The 24,696-nt window shown below is 39.9% G+C and overlaps 1 long non-coding RNA gene across 1 annotated transcript in view; it reads left to right on the top strand.

Moving 5' to 3' along the window:
- LOC140712664 (uncharacterized) overlaps window positions 1–23,183 on the top strand; it is a 56,011-nt gene extending 32,828 nt beyond the window's left edge. The window contains exon 3 of the long non-coding RNA XR_012094378.1: window positions 22,072–23,183. This is a non-coding gene — a long non-coding RNA (uncharacterized lncRNA). The remainder of the gene's footprint in view (window positions 1–22,071) is intronic.
- Window positions 23,184–24,696: the final 1,513 nt, after the last annotated feature.

Below are 24,696 nucleotides of genomic sequence, written 5' to 3'. Positions count from 1 at the left end.
CATTTTGTTTGATTTTAAATAAGTGATGCATGTCTTGGCAAATTGTGAAAGACCTCTTTTACTCTTTTCTACTTACTAACTCTTTTCTACTCACTTACTCTTTAAAAGAAAGTTGATAATTAAAGTACTAATGTGTGAAAAGGTACTGAGCTTTGAACAATTTTTGGGTTATTTAATATTACATTTTAAATTGTCTAAGTTATAGATACAAATGTCTGAATCTATACTTGCTGTTGGTGTTTATGGGTTAAGTATATCCTCAAACTAACCAGGATAATGAATTTTATTGCCTCAGAGATAGAAAGGATATTTAGCAAGGTTTGTAATTGATATGCATCCATATTGCTCTAAAAAATGAAGAGATTCCCATCACATAGTTTAAAAAATTTATAGGTCCAAAAATTGGCTACAGTTGATAATTCTTCTCTAAATCTGGTGTTATTTTATGTTTCCTGAATATTTGGAAAATTTGTAAAATGTTTTTCAAGGATTCTAAAAAGTGAATGATTGAGGAGGAAAGCAAAAGTTGTCAGTGAAAGCATTTGTTGAATGTCTACTATGTGCCAAGCAGTGCACTTGGTTTTCTTATGTGTCATGTCTTTTTGAATCAATTACTAATCCATAGGTTGGTGCAAAAGTCATTGCCGTTTTAATAATCACTTTCAAGCGCAAAAACTGCAATTACTTTTGCACCATAATAATATCATTTCTCAATCCCAAGCCAATGCTTCTATACTGTTGTTTGTTTTTCTGCAATGTTGAGTTGGACATCTACAATGGCCTTCCATGAGGCAGCACACTGTCTTCCAGAGCATGATAAAGAAGTTCCTTGGATTAGATACCTTTCTAGCCTGAAATATAACAATTTGCATTGCAGTCCTTTGAATTAGACATTTTTGTCTTCAGATAATTTCTTTGGAAATGCAAATGTTCATCAAAGTTTAGTTACCTTTTGGGTCACTGAAGCTTAAATATTAGCAGGTTTGCTGGTTAGCTTTCTTCAAGAATAGTGGATATTTTGCCACAAAGGGAGAATAGGAAGCCAGAGAGGAAAGTGGGGGTGGGGAAACCAGGGAACACAAGGGAATAAATACAAAGGATAAATACAAGGGAAGGAGATAGATGGTATTAGCATTTACTACCCCATCATTGTATGGACCTTGATTTTGCTCCTGGAGTTGCTGAAGGATGGCTCAGTTTCCCTTTTCTTGTGTAATTATTTGATCCAGTTGTAGTCTCACTTTTGAAAGCTAACTGTAGAAAGAGGAATATTTAGAAAAATAGGCAAAGTGATGTCATGGTTTACAATCTTCAATTGGGAAATCCAAAACCATGTTTCTCAAACTTGGCTACTCATGGAAACCATCTAGGAATTTTTTAAAAATACTGATGACTGGGTTCCATGCCCATAGATTAAAAAAAAAAAAAAATTCTTCCAAAGGATTCCAACATCCTAATCAGGGTTGAGAGCCACTGCTCCAAAGAGCTTGACATAATCAAATGAACAATTATCAGGTGCTCACATAGACTTAGGGAAGGCCCAGCACAAAGCAAAACCATAGAGATGTTGAGTCGTCTTTTGCTTCAGCATTCATCATCCAATGCCAACTCCACGCTTTTCCTACTTCCAACTTCCATCTTTGCCCCAAGCAACCTGTGCAGGGAACCTAATGGTTCCCTGTTCCACTGAACATCTAAAGACTATGGTGGTGATAGAAAATGAGAGTCATCAAAAAGCTCCAAGTTTAGTGAAGATGTGCAAAGGGAACAAGCCCTTGCTGAAAAATTTGGTGAATGAACCAAGATTCTACAGAAACTGCTCAGCTTTGCGGTGATAATTTTCTGTGAAGACATAGACTGAAATGGGAATAAGGGATAGAAAGTTGAAAAAGAATTTTCTCAGAATTCACATGTAACCTTACAGAAGGCAAACAGAAGGGTTAGCAAGATACATGGAATCACGCAGCTGAGGTGAGACAATGTAGGAAAATTAAGCATGAGATAGGAAATCAGGGTACTGTGTTTCTTTGTGAAGACTCAGTTCCCTCTAATGGCTCGTAAATCTAAAATCCCTACTTCATTCTTTGTAACTTTTTTCCTCATTTCTTTCTGGAATTTTTGGATTCCCCTCTTTTTAAGACAGTCTGAGAGAAAAGATTATCAGAGTCAACCCAATAGGCATTTATTAAGACACTACCAGGAGTATCCTGAGTAAATGATTGCCAAATTTGAATATGTGGTTAGAAACACCTGAAGGACTGCTGAACCCCACACCCCGAGTTTCTGATCCATTGAGTTTGAGCTAGGGCTTGAGAATTTACATGTCTAGCAAATTCCCAGATGATATTGGTATTGCTGTCTGGAGGCCACACTTTGAAGACCACCACCTCTAGGAATGGGAAAATAAATTAGATATCAGCAATCTGCCCTTAATGAGATTGCTTAAGGTTTTGTATTAGGGATGTACTTTGCCATAGAAAATGTCATATAAATGATAAACCAAGAACACTGACAACATATTTTAAAAGGAAAATATAGTACAATACACTCCAGAGGTTCTAAGAAGGATAAATAATTAAGTAGTGGTGAAGCAGAAGAGGGTAATTAGAGACGACAAAGACAAATACAAAAACCATGGGCCACAGAGCCAGGGGGGGCCTGGAGGTGAGATGAGCTTATTACGGAACAACTGCATATGTGGACCGAAGGACAAAACTCAAGGTTTTAAACGCTACGAAGTGTAGGGCCATGCTGCTGGTGCTAATTAAGCACTGAGAACTAGCTTTCATACAAGGCTGAGATCTGTACATGAGAGCTGAAACAGCCTCTTGCTTCTTGATCATGAACATCTTCAGTTAGATGCAGAAAGGGTCTAGTGAGGGTAGGTGGGTTACTCAAAATTCCTAGTGTTTAATTAGTTTTAGCTAGTTAAGACTGATTGTGATGAAACACAACGTTTAACTTTGCTGTCTCCTAGGTGCTGCCAGAAATGAAAAGTCTCCTTTTTACAGAAAAGAGAACATGGAAGGGCAGTCCAGAGTTCAGTCTCAAAAGCGACCCTGAGCAGGGACTGACAAAGGGTTGAGGAGTGCCTGTTAACCTGAATATTGGTGATGAAAAATGTATCCTGAAATTGGAGATAGCAAGACCCTTGGTGAATTGTTGAGCAGATTGGGTTTATTTCAGTGAAGGATCTAAAAGGAAAAATAAAAACATTAATGCTTCTATGTAGTATTTAAAAGTTGTGATTATAATATGGCAAGTTTAATCACACACCAAAAAATGACATTTGTGTGCCATGTGAGTAGTGGGCTTCAGTGCAGTCACCCAGAGAACATTAACTATTTGTCATATGTTCAAGATACATTTTGAGACATCTAAGGAAATAGAACTTATAACTTTGTTATATGTGCACATAGGTGCGCACACAGAGTATTACTCAGCTAATTTTTTCAGCTTTATTCTATGTAACTATGTATTTTTTTCCAACCTTATTCTGCCTGACTATACAGATTTTACACTGTTTAGATTTGGCTGCTTCCAAATTGTACAGACTGTCTTGGACTGATATGGACAGAAGGCAGGCAAACTAGTAGAAGACAGCAGGGTCTTTGGCAAGGGCTCCACTCGCAAGCCTGGACCTACAGCCCAAAGTGAGAACTATCCCTGTTTTCCTGCCTGAATATTGCCTTTTGGCCCACCCCACCCCACCCTCTATCCTGTGCCCATAAGAACCCCAAGCACCAGACTCAGTGGACACACACACAGAAGAGAGAAGTGTCTAGATGTTGAAATGAGAAGAAGCAGCTGGAGGTCAGGGACTACTATGGTCAGAGAAGAGTTCAGCCGGACATAGCAGGCTCCAAGGGAAGCTTATCTTCCTGCTCCACCCCTATTTCAGCTCCCCTTCCTACTGAGGGCCACTTTTACCACTCAATAAAATCCTCCACATTCACCGCCTTCAATTTGTTCATGTGACTTGATTCTTCCTGGTACCTGGACTCAGGTACCAAGAGAGCAAAGTGTAAAAGGCTGTCACCCTGACCCTCCACTGAGCTGGTTAACACTTAGCCATCCACAGACAGCAAATGTTCAAGGAGCGCTGATTGTAACACATACCCTCTGGGGCTCTGGGGTTTGCAGACAGCCCCTCCCAGACAGCAGAGGTAAAAGACCATTGTAACACACTTTGACACTGCTGCAGAACCCACACAAAGCTTACTCCCGCTGGAGAGGAGCAACAGGCCAGTTCCAGCATTCATTTGCTCTGGTTCCCACACCCACCCACTCATGTGCTTCCTTCCATAAGGGATTCAGCATGGTAACCAAGTAAACAAGCCACCCATGTCACAAGTCCAGCAAAGGGGTCAAGGGAACTCTCCCATTTCAGAACCATTGAAGTCAAAGAATCTGTGATAAGCTTGTTACCAGTGCCCTGGGATCTTGTGATCTCCAAGGACAGAAATCAAGAGAGATCACCAAATGCAGTAATGAAGGAGAGTTTATTACCTCTCAGGGAGCCAGCCATGAGAGAGGAAAAAGGAATGGACTGCTCCCCGAAGCTACTGTGTGGTTCGGTTAGGTATAGGATCTTTCCATAGGGAAGGGTTACATCAGGGAATGTATAGGGGGAGGTTTGCTAGCACCTGCATAATGGCTCAACATGTTTCTTCATACATTGCGTGTAGCATTAGCATTTTAAATCTCCACCCCTGGGCATGAACTTTAGTGTTAAAATGAGGAAAAGGTGACTTCAGATTGGAGTTTGAGTCTGACTCTGCATGTGGGACTCTGGGGAAGTCTCCAGCCCCCTGAAATAGAAATTGGCAGTTAATAGCTTCCTGGGTCTTTTATTGCTGATTGGCTGAGAGTTAGATAAGTTAGAGCTTGAGTTGAAGTGTTTTTATCCTTTTCCTTCAGACATTCTTAAGATAGGGAACCAACAAGTCTGCCTGTCTCAGACTCTAAGGAAAATTCTGAGATGTCAGAAAGAAACCTAATATTATAAACAACAATGCCATCAGCACTTACTTAAGTATATAAATATAAATTTAAAAGGGCCTATTAAAGTCATTCTGAGCCTATACCTTTAACTCATTCTAAATGTTTACAGGTATTTAGATAAGAGAAGAAATTAGACCCAAATTATGCATCAATATCCAATATGGGTACATTGTGTATTAAAGATCAATATAATCTCCCACAGACTGTCCTGCTGAGTTAGCCAACATACAAAGACTTAGTTTGTCTTCTATATGTTAGAACATGAAAGAAAAGATATGTAGCTCACTGCCATTCCAAAATCCCAACAAATTATAGAACTGCCTCCATTTTGAAGCTGGCTTATTTTTTGTTTGTTTGTTTGTTTTTGACAGAGTTTTACTCTTGTCACCCAGGCTGGAGTGCAGTTGTGTGATCTCAGCTCACTGCAACCTCCGACCCTCCCAGATTCAAGGGATTTTCCTGCCTCAGCCTCCCACGTAGCTGGGATTGCAGGTGTCTGCCACCACACCCAGCTAGGTTTTTGTATTTTTAGTAGAGACAGGGTTTCACCATGTTGGTTAGGCTGATCTCGAACTCCTGACCTCACGTGATCCATCTGCCTAGGCGCTGGTTGTTTTTTAAAAGCAATCTTTCTAATGAAGTGTAACACTGATGATTGCCCTACACATAGATGACATTAGACCTTACATACTAATCTCAGTGCTAACTACAATCTTACACTTTCTAAAATTTTACATTTTCTCTGTGGTTAAAGTCATCTTACAAAAAGACCCAAATTTTACAAAGATTTAATTGTCTTGGATTTCAAATCACAACTAGTTCAATAGTCAAATGATTAAAAACAAATTGATTTTATGAAAAATTCTTGTAGTATTAGTATTAAATTCAACATGGATTACCATTAATAATACAATCCTCTGCTGGCTGTGAGACATGCAAAGTCACAAAGCCGAGATCCACAGATTAGAAAGGATTTTGACACGTATAATTGTCTTACTCAGTTTGGGCTGCTATAACGAGATACCATAGACTGAGTGATTTAAACAACAGAGATTGATTTCTGGAGTTCTGGAGCCTAGGAGGTCCAGGATCACGTGTCAGCAGACTCCGTGACTGGCGAAGACCCACCTCCTGATTTGCAGACAGCTGTCTTCTTGTATCCTTAGATGGTGGAGAGAGGGAGATCATCTTTTCTTATGAAGGCAGAAATCACATCTATGAGGGCTCCATGTTCATGACCTAGTCACCTCCCCAAGGCCCCACCTCCAAATATCAACGACTTGGGACTTAGGCTTCAATATATGAATTTTGGGGGGACTCAGATATTCATTCACGGTAATAGTGAGCACTGTTGACACCACACACAGATACCCTGCATTCCTTTTGCTCTTTCTGTAAGCCTCTTCCAGCTGCTTTCTGCTTTGCTTCTGAAGGCCTGCAACTGAGACTGTCTTTTTTTTTTTTTTGAGTCCGAGTCCGCCTCCTGGGTTCAAACGATCCTCCTGAGTAGCTGGGATTACAGGCAACTGCCACCAAACTCAGCTAATGTTTGTATTTTTAGTAGAGATGGGGTTTCAATATATTGGCCAGGTTGGTCTCGAACTTCTGACCTCTTGATCCACCTGCCTCGGCCTCCTAAAGTTCTGGGATTACAGGAGTGAGCCACCACACCTGGCCACAACTGAGACTGTCTTTAAGGATATCTGCACTGGAAGAATGGGGCGTTTTAACCCTCTGTGCAGTTCTTAGGCAGTGACTGACTAGTCCAAGTGTCTGAAAGTCTGATTCCCTGGCCTCAAGTTGAATGAGGCAGAAACTGGACTTTGAAAAAGTCACACACTTTATTGGTTTCTCTCTCTTACATATCCTTCTTTCCCTTCTCCTTCCCTGTCTTCCTTTGAGATCACCTTCTTAATAAATTCCTCCCACATGACTCCTCATCTCAGGGGCTGCTTGAGGAGAACATGACATAAGACAATATACGCACAAAGAGCTTTACACTAAAATTTTTAAAATTAAATTTTTTTTGGTAGAGATGGGATCTCGCTATGTCACCCAGGCTGGTCTCAAACTCTTAGGCTCAAGCAGTTCTCCTACCTCCACCTCCCAAAGTGCTAGAATCACAAGCATAAGCCACTGCACCCTGCCAAAATAAGGTAACTTCTGTAACCAAAATATAGGCAGAGCCCTTCATGGCACAGACTCTACACAGATTTCATCTCAAACCAAAAGCAATCCAATATTCTTTAGTTACTCTCAGAAATATTTAAGTAAGGTTGGGGAGAAATGGCTGTTATAAAACAAGGAACATAAATTGATGCAAGTAGATTTATTACAATGATCCCATTTCTACTTATGGGTTACTGAGGCCCAAATAAGTGAGTACTGCACATTGAGTATGAGACATGGGACCAGCCCAACAGGTGAAAGAAGTTGGAAGTCTGTTTTATGTCTGAATTTGGAATGCAATAGCAGAAATCTGTTTTATGTATAAATTTGGAACGCAGTGCCATGAAGTATATCCTTTACAGGTTTTATGCAAAGCCTGAAATATAATTATAGAAATTTATTGAATTTCAGATGCAGTTTTGTCTAGGAGAACTGAGGCAATGAAGCATAGGAAAGAGATCTGCAAAGAGCCAAAGATGGCAGAATGACTTCTGGAACATGGAAAAAATAAAATAAAGTGTTACAAGTGATTAACCTAGGAAGGAAAGAAATGGAGATAAACTTGTTTTTGATTTACTGTAATTTTCTTTATTCTCCATATTTTCCATAACACATATTAGTTTTATAATCTATAAAAGCAAAATAAATTTTGGTTACTGCAAAACTTTATAGTTATAATACTGTACACTTAAAACAAAATTTCCACTTTTAGGGAATTTAGAAACTATGAACAATCATGCCAGGGAATATTGTGCAGTCATTAGAAATAATGTCTATGAGCTGGGCGCAGTGGCTCAGGCCTATAATCCCAGCACTTTGGGAGGCCAAGGCAGGCGGATCACGAGGTCAGGAGATCAAGACCATCCTGGCTAACACAGTGAAACCTTGTCTCTACTGAAAATACAAAAAATTAGCCGGGCGTGGTGGCGGGCGCCTGTAGTCCCAGCTACTTGGGCGGCTGAGGCAGGAGAATGGCCTGAACTCGGGAGGCGGAGCTTGCAGTAAGCCGAGATCGAGCCACTGCACTCCAGCCTGGGTGACAGAGCGAGATTCTGTCTCAAAAAAAAAAAAAAAAAAAAAAAGAAATAATGTCTATGAAGTGTTTTGTATGACATTGAAAAATATATCAAATAACAAAGGCAGGGTTCAAAACTTTATTTCCTATTTGATATCCACTATATCAAAATGTACAGAAAATACAAAAAGGAATTATTACACTGTTATAACTGTTACTTACTTTTCACTAGACTGTGAGACTATGAATTTTTCTTGTTATTTATATCTTATGTACATTCTGTACTGAATTTTTACAATCAGGCAAAGGTAAACTTAATACAATTTGAAGGCAAATACTTACATACCTTTAGGTCTGAAATCCCGAGGTCGTACTTCTTAGCAGGCCTAGGAATAATTAGTTCTATCTAAACCATTGGAACTAATTTATGCTTTTAAATAGATCACATTTTTCTCTGCTTCACTTCTCCATTTTCCTTCAAGCATCTATCTTCCTTTGAATGCCTGCCACTTCTTTGTCTCAAGAAAGCTTAAATTTATTTCCAGCACTTTTCTTCACATTCACATGAAAAATACACATCTGCTGCCACTGCTGCTACTGTGTGTGTGTTTCTTTTTTCATCTCTTATCTCACTGAGAGTATGCTAGCATTTTTCTGATGATTTATGAAAAAGTAAATATAGTTTTCCAAGGCTATTCACCCCATGTAAATTTCTAATGATCCCAAACGTGAGGGTGTGTTTGACAATGATGCCTTGGTAAAAAGCCAGCTGCTCTTTTCATTTGAGCAATAGTTTGATATTATTCAACTCACTAAATGAGCTTGTTTGTTTCAACAGCTGTTGACTTCATTTCCCTCTCAATGGATAAAAAAGAAAAAGATAAAAAGAAAAGCTTCCTTCCATATCCCCTGCCTGGCTACCTTTCAGCAGGGGTCTTTGCTAGGTGGTAGACATCTTATCCATTATTAGAATCAGGGACATTTGAAGTTAGGAAAAATTTAATAGATTAGAATTACCAAGCACTATCTTTGAGAAGTCGTTTTACACTGCTTACATTATGGTGTCATTAACCACTTTTTGTCAGATAAGAAAATTGAGACTCAAATCCATTAAGTAGCTGGCCTATGGTTACAAATCTTGTGGAGTGAGGACTTAAACATATCCCTCTTTTCTCTCAAAGACAGACTTGCAAGATCGAATAAACATATTGGACTTAAGGCATAATAAAGGATATAAACCATAAAATTAATCTCTTGTTAGGCTTCTATGCTTACATTTGTACACTTGCTTACCATCTTCAAGCAAGAGAGCTCTGCCTCTAGAAAGAAGGTGTGGGCCCATTCTGCAGGCCCAGAGAATGCAGGGACTGCTGCAGGTTCACATTTCTCAATGGCATCTATTCACATTTTCTGATTCCAAGTCTCAAGATGCCATTTCTTCCTTACCAAGGTCCTGGCTGTTGCATGGGATTGCTGAGGATGTAAATTAGGCTTCCTTTAAGGTCCACTGTTTTGTTTTTGTTTTTGAGATGGAGTCTCACTCTTGTTGCCCAGGCTGGAGTGCAATGGCATGATCGCAGCTCACTGCAAACTCTGCCTCCCAGGTTCAAGGGATTCTCCTACCTCAGCCTCTTGAGCAACTGGGATTACAGGCACGTGCCACCACGCCTGGCTAATTTTGTATTTTTAGTAGAGATGAAGTTTCTCCATGTTGGTCAGGCTGGTCTTGAACTCCTGTCCTCAGGTGACCCGTCTGCCTCAGCCTCCCAAAGTGCCGGGATTACAGGCATGAATCACCAAAGGTTCACTGTTCTTATAGTTGGTCCTGGCCTGGTCTTCAGCATGGTCTTCCTTGGCTGTAGGAAAGGGTGGTTTGTTTGAGAGCTGCCAAGGGACTTTCTGACTTTCTCACTTTGCCTTATGCTGACCAACTGGAGTCTGCCCTTTTCTCCTTTCCATTTATCATGGAACCCATCCACAGCCTTTGTAATGACCGTTTACCTTGTACCTTCAAAAACCAAAGAAAATTGCACAATCTAGCATACCCTTTCTGTCAGAATCCCATCTGTATTAGTTTCCTAGAGCTTCTATAACAAAATACAGTAAACTGGGTGGCATAGAACATGAGGAATTTATTGCATTGCTGTTTTGGAGACTAGAAGTCCAAAATCAAAGTGTTGGCAAGGTTGGTTCTGAGAACTGTAGGGAAGAAACTGTTCCATGACCTCCCCGTTGGCCTCAAATTGTTCTTGTGGATGCCCCGTGTCTTCACACCATCTTTCCTCTAAGCATGTATGTCTCCGTGTTCAAATTTCACTTTTTTTGTGAGGGCAATAGTGATATTGAATATTGATTAGGCACACCCTAATGATATCATTTTAACTTGATTATCTGCAAATATATTATTTCCCAGTAATATCACATTCCCAGGTACTGGGGGTGAAATTCAACATCTTTTGAGGTTACTTAATTCAACCCGTAACATCATCTTAATTCACTCCAGGTGAAAGTTTTAACAACTGCAATGCTCTAGTGTGTCAGGGACCCTCTGGGCTCCAGATACCACTCTGAAGGGGTATCTATTGCCACGTAGCTGGTGACTTAACTCTAGAATCCCATCCTCAGAATCTGCCTTCAAAAATCATCCCTGCCCTCCTGACCAAATACCTCAGGCTGGACTTCCAGAAGCCGACTCTGAGACACAGATCATGAACAAGGTATTTATTAAGGGCCAAGAGAAGAATGCAAGAGAAAAGAATATGAAGAACAGAGAAAGGCACAATTTTAGCCAACTCCCTGGCCTTAGCCAGATCTTTTGGGGAGCTCTAGACCATAAATTATGTCAGAATTTGCCCCATTTTGAGGAAAGGGAATCAGACTTTCAGAATCTTGCGTAGTCATTGGCTATATGCTTCCCTAGACAGATCTACAGTACCAGGCATTCCAGGCTCTCTCTTTGGGAGGGTTGGACTGGCCCAAGGTCAGCCTCTGAAGAAGGTCACAGGAGCAGGCCATTTGGAACAAAGCACAGAGAAGCTACAGGATGAATGCCCATGGCTGGTAAAGTGGATAAGAAGGGGCACGGGGAGAGCATGGAGAGAGTTCACTACCCAAAGCAATACACTTCTGCCCACTTGTGCTGACAGTTACTGAGCATCAACACAGGAATGTTTTAGATAAAACAATATTACTCTCGAACACTGAGGGAAGACCAAGAATGCCTTGAGATAGGACTCAGCATGTCCTGGAAGCAGGGTGCCATTGTGTGGGACGGAGGTGCCCGGCAGAGGTAATTCTTGGATCCGTGGCACCTGCAGTGGACAACTGGCCAGGAGAAGCCACAGGAACCAGCCCCACGGGCTCAGCAATGCCAAACAGCAGCAGCAGGAGGCTCTGAGTAAGACCCTATTTGTGAGAGTCCGCTGAAACTTTAAAGGACAAATGCAAGAGAAGCGGCGGTGAAGATGGACAAAAGGCCTCACAAAAATAGATCTGTAGGTAGAGCCAGAGAAATCAATGCTTATTGTTTTTAATGTGTCACGCTTTTTCTTATTCCTTTTAATGCGAGATGGGGTTGGCAATCCTTTGTTGAGAACAAAAAAATATTTTACATTTTTCCAAGTGGTAAAGAAAAATTTACAGGGCTCATTAGAAATATTTAGTGGATGGAAAGTAGTTTGAAGGAATCGATGAAGTTGAAAATAATAATAAAAATAAATCAGAAAGGGGTAGAGCAAGATAGAAATTTACAGATTTCAAAGCAGGGATACATGAGGAAAAAGGTTACATCAGTTCTCTACTTGAAGCACAGCAGGTGTGCAGGAAAGGAATAACACCCATCCAAATGCTTGTGCTCAAGAGATTCAGGTTTCTCTTAAAGTGAGGTCCTGGGAGTGCAGACTGAATATATTTGAGGAAACCTAGGTTCAGACAGGTTAATTGATTTTTCTCAGAGTTACACAGCTGTGGATTTCACAGCTTAAAAAAAAGTTACAAAAATCCTAATGAGAATTATAACTGAGAAGTAGGTGTCTTTTTTGCTCACAGAATATTCTGTGGCAAATTCTAGACTCAGGTTCTTATAGCCATAGCCCCAAGCTGTGCCAAACATCCACACACACCCACTTTCCCGTTCTCTCCAACAGACCTCAGAAGTTATCTTAGTATGTAGTCTACGGCTATTTAGCCAACACCTGCACACAATCATCATTTATAAAATTGCCTAGGCAAACCAACATCAGCTTTGCTATATCTGGGCAAATGTCTCTCCTTTATTTGGCCTTTTAGCCACGGTGTGATGATTAGAATGTGTGTTGCAGAAAGGAAGCTTTTTCTGATACCCATGCAGGGGTAAGGCGGCAAGCCTCTGACGGAGGTAACTTTCTGACTTGTGTTTGGGATCTCTCCAAGCTGCTGAAATAGTACTTGCCGTGTTTCACGGACACATGGAAATTTAACACCTCCAAAGTTAAGCCTGACGTTCTAAGGTGGAATGCTGAAACCGCAGAAAGCAGAGCAAGTGTAGGTGATGATTGCATTTCACCTTCCTAGTGCTCTCATAGGGCGCTTCTAGATTTATGTCTCACTGGGTGAGGCCGCCCTCTCCTGGCCAACCATCCCACTGGCTCAGTCACAGCAGGAAAGCGAGAGCTGCAGGTTGCAGTAAGACAGAGCTCCACTGTCAGGGAAAACTGCTGACAATGCCAAAAGTCGGAATCTCTTCACTGTCTCTTCACATCCCGGCTGTCAGAGAAGCTAACTTTAAATTTTAACTTAAGGAGGTTTGTGTTTTTTATAGAATATTTCAACTCAGAGGGCAAATTTCATTCTAATGTGACAAAAGCAGTGTTGGGAAAAGACTTGGAAACGTGTGCTTTTGAAGGTGACCTGAGATACGGCTTCCAAAGCTGGCCAATGCTCTCCTGGTCCAGAGCCTGACCCCGCTTCATGACAGGAGAAGCTGAATCTCACGCTCTGTAGGAACCTGGCTTGCTCAAACGTGAGCTCCTCGTTCTCAGAAGTGGATCACTATAGTTTGAAGGATCAACATTGATCAAACATACCCATTTCTGCCAGTTTTACTCTCCTCTCTGCTGTTACTAAACAAGAAAAGTTATTCTACAATTTATGTATCTTATAAAATAGTAATAAAAGATTTTGGAATATGTGAAAAATTAAACCACCACAATCCCCCTACCTACCTACAGTACTATCATTTTAATGTATTTTCTTTTTCTCATTTTATATGCACATTTACACTAAATGTTTATGTGTACATATATATTTTAGCCTATAATACCTATTTTTATTGTATTATATTACTTCTGATTTAGTATCTATTTTATTTACTATGTAATACATGACATATAAATATTTATTTTATGTTATATTATCACCTTACATTTACAGTTTTCTTCTGTAATGTTGATTAATTATGAGTAAATTATATTTAGAGAATATGCTGCAGCATATTGTTATTAAATAACAATAACAATAACAAGATTTATTGTTATTAAAACAAGGAATCTGTACTAAAGTAGATCAGAGTAAGCTCATATCCAATTAAGAAAGCTCTCTGGACACATATATATTCCACCTTACTCCTGGAAGCGAATGGAGCTACTAAAATGTAGCTTACATTCTTCAGTTTTCCATAATCTGTATACCCCTGTTGCCAAAGATACACTACAGTAAGAAAGAAGAGAATTTTATACCTGAAAGATTTTGGTCTGTACTGGTTTGTAAGGAATATTCTCAAAGACTAGCTTCAACTCTGTCTGCTGTTGTTCCTAATGAATTATCCAAGTATCCAAGAGTCTAGGGTTCATGCTGCCTCCAGCCATTGAGACCATTCACCTGGTGAGATGTGTTTGCCCTAACAAAACACGGACCCCCTGGAGAATGTATACCTGTCTGCAGTCATGTTCCATTATGGTTTTGCTTTCAGTTAGCCAATCATATATATAATTCATAGTAAGGGTATCAAGGTCTGTTTTTCTCCACCAGCAAGCCATGGCAGTTTGGGAACCAGAGGCATTCAGAGTATCTGAAATCACTCCAAGCCCTAGGGTGGGTTGGACCCACCTGAGAGCCCTACAGGGCGAAGGCAGGCTGTTCTGTGTCTATTTTCTCCTTAAGCCTTTTCATACACACATCTTTGATGAGAGCACCTAAGTGTCATAAAATGCTGACTTTGGATCCGAAGACAAATTACCTTGAATGAAATGGGCTGGGACTTCCAATTAGCAGCAGAAATTCCAGGAATTTCCAGATTACTTGGCACCCATATTATCAACTAGATATAGGGAGTTTGGACTTGAAAATTCAGTAGCATGGGGATGCATGGTGGTGAATTCCTATAATGTTATATTGCCTTGGCATTCATTTTGAATATAAGTTGGACTTTCTCATACAAGAAACAGGGCTTAGTCACCCTTGGCACAATTTCCAGTTCTCTATTTCATCCGAGTTCCTTAATGTGGTCAATCCAGATATCTGCCTTATATAATTGCCACCTGTTGACCACCTTCCCTATGGGATAGCTAGATATCACGTATTGGCTTACCCCACTGACTCCTCCATCCCCCACAGACTGCACCAATATGCTGCAGCGACAACCTCTCGGTAACAGTGTGGCCGCATAGAACTTGCAACAGCTTGCTGCTTTGAACTCGAAAATTAGAACTCCCATGGAAACCCACTTAGGTAATACCTTGGAGTTCAATAAAAGCTTTAGCACACAGGCCCCTCACTCTCTCTTTTGCTCTCCACTTTCTGGTTCTGGTTGAGCATGTACGTCTAGAATGGCCCCCCCTACCCATTGGCCCTACAAGGAGTGCTGCCCTTTTCTCTTAATCTGTAAGTAATACACTCCTTCTACTATTATATGGTTTTAGTTGCATTGCCTCCTCTGCATCTCACTTGACTGACACACCTGAACCTAACTTCTTTCCAAGGTAAAGCTCTCCTAGACAATGGATATCTTGGTAGAAATAAACTGGACATAGGTCAGACAAGAGCCACAAGGCGGGAGGCTGGTTTAAGCATGTTTCCTGTGAGTGGGACACCTGGTCATGGGTTGAACTCTTAGGCATTAGGCAACACTTAGGCATTAGGCCATCCACTAGGATAAAGAAGTCACTGTAGACATCCATGACCAAATCACTGGAGCCCTGTCAATGTAGGGTTAGAATTTACAGCCATTTTCCAGAGAGAAACCTCAAAAAAAATTTTTTTTAAAATTGCAGTACTCACCCACAGCCTCCTGCTTTTAGAGAAGAGGGTGCCTGCAACTTTCCCACTAGCCTCTCACTCACTGTCATTTCCCATCTCCCCAGGAGGTAAAAACTTTAGCTCACCCCTGCTAAGGAAGGGCAGAAGTGAGAAGAAGCTAGGCAGATGGTTGGCACTGATTACTTCTCATATTTCACCCTAATTTACATTAGTGCTCAACATTGCATCACTGTCTCTGTGTATATAATTTTTTAGTAAAGAAATTTTCTCTTCAATTTTAAGCCTGAAATTTTGAACAATTTGATTGCTATTTGTTAGTCACATTAAGATTCTCTTAAAATATACACACACATTGTTATGTATGTAGCAGGCATATCCTAATGTATGTTCTTGTAAAAATATGCCTATGGGTATTTAGTGCTGGAGACAATTACTGTATTTCATTTCAACTTCAGTCCACAGCATGGGACCTCTTCTGAAAGTGCATGTACAAAAATGATCATGTTTAGTATAGCTCAGAGTATTATCTTCTCTTCTCATTCCTGGAGAATATTACATTTTTTCCTCCCTCCAGAATTTTGTAATTACTGTAGGGAAAAGAAAAATTAAATAATGCTAAATTTACCAAGTGCAGATCTTTCAACACTTCACAGGTAAAGTATCACAAAAACATTTTTTTCAAAATGTTTTTGTCACGGCTTTAATTAAAGAATTAGCTAAAGACTTGCTGCCTGAATATGAAATTATGCTATCTCACAAAATCTTTCCTCTGTGATTAAAATTTGTCGTCTTCATGTTCTTTTTTGATTTCCTGCTATATAAAAAATATATTTAGGGCAGGGCACAGTGGATCATGCCTGTAATCCCAGCACTTTGGGAGGCCTAGGCAGGAGGATTACTTGAGCCCAGGAGTTTGAGACCAGCCTGGGCAGCACACAGAGACCCCATCTCTATGTGTGTGTGCATGTGTGTGTGTGTGTGTGGTGTATATGTGTGTGTGTGTCACATATATATTAAAAAAACATAAAAACTAATGTGAATTTCCTTTCCCTACCTGTACTGGAACGAGTTTAAAAGTCCAACACACATAGGGGAAACATTAAGAAATGTAAGTCATCGTCATCATCACGGTCATCTTCACCAAACACTCATTTGGCTGGTGGGAAACAGATTCAAATTCAGTTCTGTTTGACATCTGAATTCAAGACATTCACATGTTGAGAGCTTAATCCTTTATCCTTTACTGCCTCATGCATTCTGTATAACCAAGAGAGATGGTAGACTTCTATTTATTTGTGCCTTTTCTTTGGTTCTACATGGACACCTATTGGTCTTCTACATAAAACTGTATTTATCCCGAGCCAGTCTGGCTAGGCTTGTGTTCCTGAATACTGAGAGTTCTTTGAGTAAATGCTATCTCTAGATAATTTTAACCTATGTCATAGGTTTAAATCTTACCCAAATGCTGGTTATTTCTAAACTAACACATCCAGCTTTGACCTCCCCTCTGTGTGCAGATTCAGATACCTGACTGCCAACTTAACACCTCTCCTGGGATATCTGAGAAGCATTCTGAGTTCAACCACTCCAAACAGAAACTTTGATTCCTCCCTGCCCCAAATATGATACTTCCTCTCACTTCCAATCTTAGTGGAAATATCATCTCTAACTATGCAGTGACGCAGGCCCTCCATTTAAAAATCAGCCTGGATTCCCTATTTCTAACACACTCCACGTCCATTCCATTGGCAAAGCCTGTCAACTTTTTCTTCACAACACATCCTGAATCGAGTCCTCACCTTTTTTGTAGCTACTACCCCAGGCCATGCTTCCATTATCTCTCTTCTAAATTACTGCAGTCACTTCTGACTGTTCCCTCTACTTCCATTACCATTTTTTTCACCACCTCAATCCGTGGCTGTTTTCCAAACAAGAGCCAGAATGATTCTTTCAAAAACATAGATCAGATCACATCATTTCCTGTTCAAATTCTATAACAGATTTTCATCACATGAAACAAATCCATAAGTTTTCACCATTATCTCCCAGGCCACAGGGAATCTAGGCCCTGCTTATCTTTTGTGTCTGTTACTTACTACTTTTCCCTCTGCCACTCTATATCACTTTTGCACTATTTTTCTTGCCGTTTATTAAACCTCCCAGCTCTTGCGGCCTTAAGGCTTCTGCTTGGCTATTCCCTCTTGCCCCAGATATTGCTGTGGTTCTTTCATCATTTCTTTCACTTCTGAACCTTCTCTCCAACAATACTCTCTCTACACACACATTGTGTCATTCCATATTCAATCACACTTTATTTTTTCCACATAGCCCTTATCACAACCTAACACTATGTTATGCATTTGCTTCTTAACTTGCTTATTGTTTTCTTCATTAGAATGGACACTCCACAGGGGCAGAGATTTTGCCAATTTTGCTCATCCTTGTATTAAAAACATTTTTTAAAGTGCCTGGCACACAGTAGGTTCTAAAAATAAGTGTTGAATTTTAACATTATGCCTTTAATTTTTTTTCTAAAATAGGCTTTTATGCTCTGTATTCTTAGATTATGCTGAACACAATTGTCTTTAAGATTTGCAGCATTTGTTAGAAATGCTACTTGTGGTGCTCTGTTAGAAAGTACAGATCTAAGGCTGGGCACGGTGGCCCACGCCTGTAATCCCAGAACTTTGGAAGATCGAGTCAGCGGGATCATGAGGTCAGGAATTTGAGACCACCCTGGGCAGCATGGTGAAACCCCGCCTCTACTAAAAATACAAAAATCAGCTGGATACGGTGGCACATGCCTGTAATCCCAGCTACTCAGGAGGCTGAGGCAGGAGAATTGCTTAGCCCCAGGAAGTGGAGGTTGTAGTGAGCCAAGATCATGCCACTGCACTCCAGCCTGGGTGACAGAGTGAGACTCTGATAAAAAAAAAAAAAAAAAAAAAGGAAAGAAAGAGGGAAGAAAGGAAAAGAAAGAAAGAAAGAAAGAAAGAAAGAAAGAAAGAAAGAAAGAAAGAAAGAAAGAAAGAAAGAAAGAAAAGAAAGAGAAAGAAAGAACAGATATAAGAATGGTACGATAAAAGTATGGGAGGCTGCAGTTGAATATGGCTTTAGTTCTCATTTTGAACATCAGTGTAACAGCCATGGTAGATTAATGGCTTCCCTACTTTTTTTTTTTTTTTTAACAGTATTACTGATTACATTACGCATATTTTTCTTTCATATCTCTTACATCTTATTCCATGAAATAAGTACATTTTTTTCTGCCTTTTCTTCCTGCTGAATGTTTACGCACACTTCAAAATGCAGGGAAGATGTTAGCTTCATCAACAATCACTGTTACAACTTTTTCTTCCTCTTCCAATATATAGCTAATTATATACAATCTTACTATAGAATTTATTATGTTATTGCAATCTGATTATTAAATAAACTAGATTTCGTGAGATGAAAGCAGAAAACATAGCTACTCACTTTATCCACTAACTTTCAAATTCCCACACCCAGAGGTTAGTTTCAGAAGATCATAGAATTTGCCATTGTGTTCAGGTACTGAGTATCTCACCTTCAAGTAAAAAAAAGGATTATCTGACACTGTTTTGAAACTATATTTGGAAATACCAAGAATTTAATAGCCAAGATAACTTTGAAAAAGAACAAAGTTTGAGGATTTACATGATTAAATATCAAAACTTACTATAAAGCTAAAGTAAATCAAACAGTAAGGTATAGAACAAGCATGGACACATAGAATAATAAAACAGAAAATAGATCAGAAACAGACATTTCTATGTATAGTGTCCTGATTTTTGACAAAAGTCCTACTACAATTTAATGTGTAGAATGGCCTTTTTAATAAAAGGTGCTTCATCAACTGGATATCTATGAGGAAAAATTTATTTTTACCCCTCCTCCTACCATATAAAAAAGCAAGTTTGTGATTTGCAAAAATCACATCAACTATATGTGAGACCTTGGTGAGAAATGTAAAATAATGTAGCCTCTTAAAAGAGAACATAGGACATTATTTTTGTAACATTGGGATAGGCAACAATTTTCCAAACTGTACACAACTATAACCAACTGTAATTGATAAATTAAATTTTCATAAAATTAATTTCTGCTTATCAAAACACACCATTTAGAGAGTGAAAAGCTCAGCCACACACTAGGGAAAATTTATATATAAAACTAAGGATTTGTATCCTGAATATATAAAAAGAAGCTACTCAATAAAAATGGTCAAAGTGGTCAAAAGACTAGAACAGGAACTTCACACACACAGACAGACAGACACACACACACACACAGAGTCAATACGACATCATTACTTATTGGGGAAATGCAATGAGACACCACTACACAATGACTCAAACTTAAAAGACTATTCAATGTAAAGTTTAATAAGTGAGGAAATGGAGCAACTAGAACTCTCGTACACTGCTGACTACAGTATAAAATTTTACATACACTTAGGAAACTTGTTTAGCAGGATCTACTTGTTTCAGTGTTCACTGGTGGTCAGGTTGTGCTGCAGGATAGACTATCACATGAATGTGGTCAAATGTGGTCAAGGTTAACAGGCAAAGAAGTGCCACCTAGCGGAGAGACCAGTGCATGATTTGAGGTCACTGAGAGCAGACAAGCTGCTTAGCAGGCTCAAATGATACAGTGTTTACTTACACCAAAATGAGAGAGAGAGTGTTTACAAGATCCAGTCCCTTGAAATGTGCCAGTCCCCCATAGACAGCAGATCCACTCCAAAGCCAAGGAGGGTAGTATGGCTGCAGGCATCCCACTTTATGCTGCAGTAGAAGACCTCCCCCCAACACCCACCCTTCCCATTCCCTCCCCCAACTGTGGGATCTGAAATACGAAAAGCCGGGGAGAACCAATGATACACTCACTTAATCAGAACAAAGGAGTGCACACACTGAGTTGGAGGCAGGGAAAGATAGACCCACACAAGGTGACAAGCCCAGTTCAAGGTGCGAGGACTCTATCTCTTGATAAGGAAGTGTTCCAGGCCCAAGCCCATTCTTATGTAGCTGAGTGGGGGTGAGTTTGAGACTGCCTTTCCCTATATTACCAGTGTTTAATGTGGTCTTCGGTGACCCAGCAAGTCCGCTCTTATGCACTTTACCTATGAGAAACACATGTACAAATATGTTCATAGTAGTTTAACCCCTAATAGTCAAAGCCTGAAAACAACCCTTCCATCACTAGTGGAATGGAAAAACCAGTGGTGATACATTCCCACCATGGGAATCTATACAGCAGTAAAAACACACTGCTGACCACCCAACCCTCAGTGTGACACCCACAGACATAATGTAGGGGAAAGAAACCAGACACAAAAGATTTCGTAATGGATAATTCCGTTTATGGAGAGTTCAAGAAGAGTTAGCCATCGAAAGCGATAGAAGTCAGGATATTGTTTGTTTCCTGAGAAGTTCTGGCTAGGGTTTACATGGGTAGAGATAAGAAAAAAGTCATCCAGCTGTACATTTAGAATTATTGACTTATGCATTGCATGTTTGCAAAAAAGAAAAAAGTGCAGCCTAGTCTAAAATAACTTCATTTCCAGCTCCCTGTCCCACTCCCAGGCTTGATGTGAGGTTCTCCAGGCTTGCAGAGGGGTAGGGAGGAGCACGTGCACTTTTCTTCTTTCTTCCTTTATTCCAGCCTTACCTGCTTTCTAGCTAACCTTCAGGTCAGGCACAGCAGTGAAAGAGGATTTGAAGAAAAGGTCAGATGTTTCTGGACTGGGGCTTGTGTGACAAATTCCGAAATTCTGCCCCTTTAATCCTTGAGTGGTGACTGTGTACTGGACAGCCTCCCACGGCACTAAGCCTTTGCAGGAGCAGAGCCCTCCAGGGAGGACTCTTCCCGGCAGTGTGGTGCCCCTCCCAGGCGGCTCTCAGTCACCTTACCCTGAGCTAGCTCTCTGGGGCCAAGTCTCTTAAGATGACTACAGTTCTGCTACCTCTCATGCACTAAACTCTTCCTACACAAAAATCCCGCTACCTCTGTCTCTATAGAATTACAAACTCTTCTTATCATGTCATTCTGCCTGCGCTCCATCACACAAAACACTTCAGCTTCTTTCACAGAGAGGACTCCTGTCAACAAGAGTCACGCCCTGTTCCTGACTCCTCAACTCCAGGGCTTCTGGTTTTGTTTTGTTTTGTTTTTGAGACAAAGTGTTGCTCTGTCACCCAGGCTGGAGTGCAGTAGCTTGAGCTCAGCTCACTGCAAGCTCCGCCTCCCGGGTTCACGCCATTCTCCTGCCTCAGCCTCCCAAGTAGCTGGGAATACAGGTGCCCACCACCACGCCCAGCTTATTTTTTTACTTTTTGTATTTTTAGTAGAGCCGGGTTTTCACCATGTTAGCCAGGATGGTCTCGATCTCCTGACCTTGTGATCCACCCACTTCGGCCTCCCAAAGTGCTGGGATTACAGGCATGAGCCACCCCGCGGCCTCGGCTTCTGTTCATTAAGCCATTCTTTGGATGCACTTTCACTCTTCTTGAGGTGATGGGGGAGCAGGGTCGAAGGAAAGGGGAAGAGCACAATTTGCCCACACTTCTCTTCAAGGAAAACCCCACCAATTTCATTTTCTCAATATCTTGGCCTCCTCTTTGCAGATGCTCTTGTTTGGAGGTGGCTATAGGCTAAGGTTTGCAGAATCAGCTCCGAGACCACCCTGACTGGGAAGTCAGATGAGATGGTCTGTTCTCTTCAACTAATGCCCATTGTCCTTACTGTGGAGTATCAAAAGAATAACGGACATCACTGGAGAAAATGCATTTAACATCCTGTTATAAAACAAAAAGCTTATTTTTAATTATTTTTTCACATGACTACTTTTCTCTCCACCCCCTGCTTTATTCACACATGGAGAACAGACTGAGATGCATGTATTTGTATCCTACATGCTTAGTATCTGATATGGACTGATTGCTCGAAAAGAATTCTTGAGAGTTTATATTCATTTAGGAACAACACACCAGTCTTCTAAACTTATTTTAATTTAGACATGTGTAAAAGTACAACAGCAATGCATCTGTATCTGTCAGAATAAGCTAGCTTATGCTACAATTGTATATAAAACAATAGCTTCAGTGACTTAAAACACAAAAGCCTCATTTCTCATGCATGCTACCTGTGCATTGCAATGGAGTTTTGTGCATCATAATGACTCAGGGATCCAGGCTGACCGAGGGTCCATCTCCACCCGTTTCCATGATCACAAAGACAGGTGGAAAGGGAGGGAAATGTGAAGGACATGCTGGTTTCACAAGATTTTGCTCAGGAGACACATGTCAATTTCCCTCACAGTTCATTGATCAAAGCAAGTTGAAAGGAGAAGATAGATATGCATGAGGTAGAGAATTCTAATCCTTTCCTAAAGAGATAATGAATATTGCTCCCAAGTATTTTCCCCAAAGCTAGAAGAAGAGGCTTCAAATTCAATAAATCAAGCTGAAAGCCTATACTCTTAATCCTATCAATCTATCTGAAACATACTGTGTAATTACTATACATAACTATATATGCTGTCTCTGAACACATGCAAACATATACATACTCACACAAATACATAAATAGATGTATATTCCTTTTTAGAGTATTACAAAATGTAAAACCTTTTCTAGATTTCTGTCCACATCTAGACCCCCTTTTGTCCTAATATTACAAACTTGGTGCTCGTTCTTTCAATCTGCACATTTTCATAATAAAGATATTAATAAAAATATATTGTGCTTCATATTTAAATAAAATGATATTTTGTCACTTGCTTCTTTTACTCCACATTACATTTTTAAATTAACTACAGATCTTGTTAATTCTTCTTAAGTTTAATTGATATTATTTTATAGTCACACTGCAAAGACACTAGATCATATACTTGATTTATCAAGAGTCCATGAGTCAAAGACTTTTTTATTCTGCTTTAAAGTTTCTTTTCTTAAAAAAAAATTAGGGAATCTCGACAAATGCCAAAGCAAATGTGTTCTGTGGCTTCTTTCAGTTTTGTCAATGATGTAATCGGGAAGAGAGACTTTCAGTCAGAGCAGGAGGGCACCAAGTTAAGTTACAAAGTTGATGCACAATTATTTATTCTAATCCTGAAAAAAAGTTGAAAAGCTCTGCATATCACAAAAACCCCAGCAACTAGAAGATACCACATATTACAGTATGTCCCAATACATGGCTTCAAAGACTAGAAACCAGTGTACTCATAAGTTATCAGATATCTTCTGGATGTTCTAGATGATATAACTAGCTGCTATGGTTTGGATATCTGTCCTTTGCCTCATATTTCATTTGGATCCCCAGTGTTGGAGGTGGGGTCTATTGAGAAGTGTTTGGGTCATAGGAGCAGATCTCTCGTGAATAGACCAATGCCCTCCCTCAGTGTGAATGAGTTCCCACTCTTAATTTCTGCAAGAACTGGTTGTTGAAAGAACCGGGCACCTCCCCGTCGCCCTCTTGCCTCCTCTCTCGTCAGGTAATCTCTGTACTGGCTGATGCCTTTCGCCATGAGTGGAAGCAGCCTAAGGCCCTCACCAGATGCAGATGCCCGATCTTGAACTTTCTCACCGTAAGAAGAGTGAACCAAATAGGTCTTTTTTCCTTATAAATTACCCAGCCTCAGGTATTCTTTTATATCAGTATTAAACAGACTAAGGCAATAGTGATGCCAGTTCTGTAAACAAGAATATCAAGGGTTCAAAAATACAATTATCTTTTTCATTACTTCAACACAACTTTGAGTCTGAAATAGTCACTAGTACTTGCAACAAAGCACTAGTACAAAGCATTTCTGTTTGAAATATATTATCAAAATAAACTTTCAAAGGCGCAGTCAAAAATGAACGCCTATAATCATACAATAAAATTTTGGGAGACTACTGTAACTATTTTAAGATTTATGTTTTCTTTTTAAAATCAGAAGTAAAAGTTTTCTTCCTTAAGCAGAAACATTTGGTTTTAGGAAACATATTGAGATTTGACCCCTTTAAGTTTCCTATTTTTATAATCTGATTTTAATTTGTTGCTGTCACACATGTTAAACAATGTATTTTATGCTGGAGTCAAAATTCGTCAGATTTCTCTGAATCCAAAGGTTTTAAGAGAATTTCCAAAGGTTTTAATTTCCAAAGGCTTCCAAAGTTTTTAAGAGAATTTGTAATTAGACAGGGGCTATAGAATGTTGTAATTTACTCTTATAGGTAGATCAGTGATTATTACATTTCATAATATGT

Source organism: Chlorocebus sabaeus, chromosome 10 (assembly GCF_047675955.1).
Source record: "Chlorocebus sabaeus isolate Y175 chromosome 10, mChlSab1.0.hap1, whole genome shotgun sequence".
In the NCBI taxonomy this organism is placed as follows: Eukaryota; Metazoa; Chordata; class Mammalia; order Primates; family Cercopithecidae; genus Chlorocebus; species Chlorocebus sabaeus.
Note: the sequence above shows the minus strand (reverse complement) of the source record. Positions and strands in the feature narration are given on the sequence as shown.